The sequence below is a fragment of the Cicer arietinum genome, chromosome 3, assembly GCF_000331145.2.
Source record: "Cicer arietinum cultivar CDC Frontier isolate Library 1 chromosome 3, Cicar.CDCFrontier_v2.0, whole genome shotgun sequence".
NCBI lineage: Eukaryota > Viridiplantae > Streptophyta > Magnoliopsida > Fabales > Fabaceae > Cicer > Cicer arietinum.
Window position 1 is genome coordinate 63,629,942 of NC_021162.2, and position 6,000 is coordinate 63,635,941.

The window sequence follows — 6,000 nt, forward strand, 5'->3', positions numbered from 1 at the left end:
GTCTTCATACCACGTTATTTTATTTATATGGTTTAAGTTCTTACTTTTTATCTTTTTTAGTATTAGTTAATTGTGAATTGTTTTAGTTTAAGATTGTAAATTAGCATAGTATATGAATTGTATTTATGACTTTGTGAACGTGAATTTTTTACTGTCTTTTCATTAGTGTATTGTGGATTTATGAATCATTTTATTTTGTGAATGTGAGTTGTAACTTGAGAATTGTGAATTGTTTGTATTATGTAATTAGTTTGTATAATTATTTTAGTTTAAGATTGTAAACTAGCATAGTATATGAATTGTATTTATGACTTTGTGAACGTGAATTTTTTACTGTCTTCTCATTAGTGTATTGTGGATTTATGAATCATTTTATTTTGTGAATGTGAGTTGTAACTTGAGAATTGTGAATTGTTTGTATTATGTAATTAGTTTGTATAATTATTTTTAAGAATGATACAATATTTAAATATAAGAAAATTGATTTTTTTCAAGAAGAAAGTTTTCGACAAAGATGAAACTTATATAGCGGATACATTTTATTTAATTGAATTGTGTGAATTGTGTGAAGCTATAAAAATTTGTGTGACTTTGTGAAAATTGTGTGACTTGTGAAAATTGTAAAATTTGTGTGAAATGAAACTCTAACTTCTCCAATATGAATTGTGTGAAACTCTAAAAAAAATTATGAATTTCAACCTCCAATATTTTGTGTAAGATTCACAATTGATTGTTGATATATTTTATTTATCATAAATACAAAAATAAATAATAGTAATTTGACTGTAATGCACACAATATCAATTAGATAATACAATTAAAAAAAATTAATAATAAAATTTACATTCAAAACTAAAAATAATTAACATGTTTTTAGGATATATTTTTTTATATATAAATGTATCTATCATACATATAAAAAAAAAAATTAACTAATATAGATTCACATAAGGTGAATAACCAAGTTTTACAATAGAAATTGATAATAAATATAGTGTGAACTTTGCACCAATAACATCATTACAAAAAACAATAAATAATCTCATAAGTAAACAATTTTACAACATATTATTTTTTGTATTAACTTTTTTAACATGTTTTTATAAGGTTTAAATATATTTTTTATCATTGCAAATATAATTCGTTTTAATTTTAGTTCATGTAACTTTTTTTGTTTGATTTATACCCTTGTAAATTTTAATAAGTTTTTAAAAAATTATTTATTAATATTTTTTAGTACAAAAATGATGACATGATTAATTTTGGATGAAATGACACATTGTGACCATGTAATTGTTATTGACACAATATTTAATATTTAAAATTAAATTTCATTTTATTAATTCATTTAATTATTTAATTAAAAACTTAAAACTAATTAATTAATTAATTAATTAATTAATAAACCAAATAAATAATAAAAACTAAGTAATCTTTATCTTCAACCCTAAATTTTTTAATAAAAATTCAACTACCTTCATCTTTAAATTATAAATTCTCATATCTGATCCAAACCCTAAAAATTTTAATCTCACATTTTTCTTACACCACTCATATTATGGACATATTCGTATTCTTGTGCTTTGGCTATGGCCTCCTATTATGGTCTTAGTCTCTTTTATCATTTTCCCTTTTTCATCACAGTGGTTGCAATTTTACTTTTTCGTGTAAGAGTTTGTATAATTTGGATTGATCAATAGTTTGACACTTATGTTTGCAAGATTAATTGAAGACTGAAAAATGTTATACAAGATGGATTTAATGTTTCTATTGTAAGCTTTTCTATCCCACATACATTTGGTTGTGAATCTCAGCCCCTTTTCGAAACCGAGAGAGTGCATATTTACTTAGAATTATTGGTGTGATGTAAGAAAAATGAGAGATTAATTTTTTTTAGGGTTTGGATCAGATACGAGAATTTGTGATTTAAAGATGGAGAAATTAGAGATGAAGATGAAAGTTGTTGAGTTTTTATTAAAAAAATTAGGATCGAAGATGAAGATTATTGAGTTTTTATTATTTAATTGGTTTATTAATTAATTAATTTTAAGTTTTTAATTAAATAATTAAACGACTTAATAAATTTTAAATTTAAATATTAAATATTATCTAGTCAACAACAATTACACGGTGTCACTTAATTCAAAATTAGTCAGATCATCATTTTTTACTAAAAAAGATTCGTAAATGACTTTCTAAAAATTTGTTAAAATTTACAAAAGTATAAATCAAACAAAAAAATTACAGATATTAAAATTAAATCAAGGCATATTTGCAAGGATCAATATTTAAACCATTTTATAAATATTGAAGTTTCAAAACTCTTAAAGTATTAACAAATCATAAATGCTTAATAGAACATAGTAATTATTTTTAAAATAAAATATGTATATCACTTCAAATTACTATATTTTATAAATAAATAATTATTGACTTGCAATACGTTATTAAATATAAAATGTAGTCGAATAATTGTTATAGCAGTAACACTATAATATACATAGCACAATTCGAACAAAGTATTAGTTTGAGCTATTTTCGATTGACAACACTCTCATTCATTCATCTATTTATTATTCTTCCCTTATGCAAGAAAAATAAGTATATTGTTCGTTGAGTTTAATTGTTCTTTCAAATTTTGAGATATTGATAGTCCATTTTCTGTTAACATTCTTTTATATTTAAATTTACATATACATTTATGGACCTTAATAGTTTGTCTCTAAGTTGAAAGAGAGTATTTATGTTACTTATTATTTTTATTATTAGCGTATGGGCATTGATGTTTGTTTTTGTCGATAAAAATAATAGAATTTATAAATTTTAATATGATTATTTTTAAAAAGTAAATGATTTGATTAGTGAGAAGGAAAGATATAATTGTAAATAAATTAGTTTTATGAAAAGAAGTGTAGAATTGAAAGAAAAAAAAGTTACACAAAAACTTGATATCCTTTAAATATATATTGAAAATAATATTGTAAATTAATACACTAAGTGGATGATAAAACTTAAAGAAAAAATCTTCACCACAACTTGGTATTCTCTTGCTAAAAAAAGTATAGATTATTATCATTATTATTATTATTATTATTATTATTATTATTATTATTATTATTATTATTATTATTATTATTATCATTATTATTATTATTATTATTATTATTATTATTAATATTATTATTAATATTATTATTATTATTAAGTTTTACATATAAATTGCTTTAAAAAAAACATTTAATATTTATGAAATATAAATATTTTTCAGTATAAAATTAGACAACATAAGTCATGGGTGTTGTGTATTCATGCCAAAATGATAGTCAAACATATAGGTGTCAATTTCACGGGGAAAGAAATGTTATAGTTAAAAATACTTCAAAAAAGGTAAGTTGGGTCCTAAAATATGTAAAATTTTGTGTGTTAAATGGAATTTATATGTTCATTTTTTAAAATTTATTTTTTAATTATTTTTTTAAAAGTTCGACAAAAGATTTTTGATTTTCTTTTAGAAAAATAATTTTTTGATTTATCTCAAAAAATTTCAAGAAAAAAATGATTTAAATTTTTCTTTTTGATTTTTTTTGAAAAAAAATGTTTTAGATTTATTTCAATATTTTTTCAAGAATACATTTCAATTTCTTTTTTTAAGAAAAGCATCTCAATTAACAAAATATTGGGTTGATGAGCCCCTCTCTTAACCTCACAAAAATAATGAAATAATAAATCAAAAATTTAAAAATTTATTTCAATAGGTAGATCCGGAGATATACTAACTTTGTGGGATAGCTCGCGGGTCGATATGTGGAGTTCATCCATATTAAATCATGCATTAGTTATGGAGGGGGAGTGGAAGGATACTGGAGAAAAAAAATTGTGTGATAAATGTTTATGCACCTTGTGACATGATTGAAAAGTGAGAGTTGTGGAATATGATAGTCAAGAAGGTTGAGAGCGATGTAGATTGTTGTTGGTGTGTGTGTGGAGATTTTAATACAATTAGGAAGGAAGGTGAAAGGAAAAAGATAAATGAGTATATTCAAATGGAAGACATTTTGTGCTTTAATAATTTTATTGAAGAATCAGAATTTATTGATTTGCCTTTAAATGGTAGAGCTTTTACTTGGTGTCGTTTGGATGGATCGATCATGAGCAGATTAGACCGATTTCTTTTATCAAAGAGATGGGGTCGTCAATGGTTCAATTGTTCGCAGTGGAAGTTGGATAGAGACTTATCATATCATTGTCCATTATTCTTGTGTGATGATTGAGATAATTGGAGACCAAGACCTTTTCATATGCTGAAGTGTTGGGAGGAATTTGATGGTTATAAGGATTTTGTTAAGGGGGTATGGGATAATTATACGATGTTTGGTAAATGGGGTTTGTACTAAAGCAGAAGATGAAAAATATCAAAAATCGATTGAGGAGTTGGCATAATGAACATTGCAACAACCTATTTGACAAGATAAATGTGGCTAAAGATGAGTTAAATAAGTTAGATATTTAAGCAGAATCATGTGTTCTATCATACGTGGAGATTGAAGAGCGTTGACAATTGGCAACTAATATTTGTAGTATTTGGTGGCAACGGTCGCAGGTGTAATAGTTGAGAGAAGGAAATGCAAACACAAAGTTTTCTCATGGTATGGTATCCAATAAGAGGCGTCGTAATTCAATTCTCAGTATTGAGGTTAGGGGTGTGCGTGTCGAAGGGGTGGAGCCAGTGAGAAGTGCAATGTTTTATTATTTTGAAGGTCGTTTTAAATCCACCAGATCCATCCACATGCGTTTGGATAACTTGCAGTTTAATTATCTCTCGCTAATGCAAGCTGGAACACTATTAGTTGGATTTAGCGAAGAGGAAGTCAAACATGCGGTGTGGGATTGTGACCGCTACAAATGTCCAAGTCCGAATGAGATACATTTTGGGTTTGTGAAAGAGTTTTGGGAGAACATAAAAAGGTGACTTTATGAGATTTCTAGATGATTTTCATGTGAATGAGAGGTTTGTAAAAGGATCAAATTGCTCATTTATAGTTTTAATTCCTAAAAAAGACAATTTGCAAGTCTTATATGATTTTTGACCCATTTCATTAATGGGGTGTATGTATAAAGTTTTGTCAAAAGTGTTGGCGAATAGACTGAGTCAGGTGATTGGTTCTATAATAGCTGAATCACAATCAACGTTTGTTAAAGGCAGACAAATTTTGGACGGAATCTTAATTGTAAATGAAGTGGTCGATGAGGCAACAAAAAAAATAGTTAATTTTGTTCAAAGTGGACTTCGAGAAGGCATATTACTCAATTGAGTGGGATTACCAATAGCTTGTGATGGTAAAAATGGGTTTTCCATAGAAAAGGCGTATATGGATTTTGGAATGTATTGGTTCAACGTCAGTTTCTGTGCTGGTGAATATGAGTCATACAGAAGAGTTTGCTATGCGAAAGGGATTGAGACAAGGTGACCCCTTATCTCCGTTCTTGTTTCTAATAGCCACTGAGGGCCTTAATGCTCTTTTTAGTACTTATGTGGAAGTTAATCGATTCAAAGGTTTTAAGGTGGGCTCAAGTGAGTTTCGTGTCTCTCTTTTATATCTTGCAGATGATACGTTGATCATGAAAGAGAAGTGTTATGGTAATATTAGAGCAATCAAGGCTAATTTGTTGTGGTTTGAGCTTCAATCTGGCATAAAGGCTAATTTTCATAAAAGTATGTTGGCAGGTGTTAATGTTAACAGTTCATGACTTCAAATCGCGGCATAGATTCTTAATTGTAAGATGAGATGTGTCTCATTCAAATATTTGGGGTTGCTTATTGGCAACACTCGACGTAAGGTGTTTTGGAAACATGCTATTTAGAAGATCCGAAATAGGTTGGTTGGTTGGAACTCTAGAACTTTGTCGTTGGGTGACCGTTTAGTACTCCTCAAAGTTGTCTTATATGCATTATCGGTTTATTGTCTTTCCTTTTTCAAGACTCATTCAGGTATCATTTAT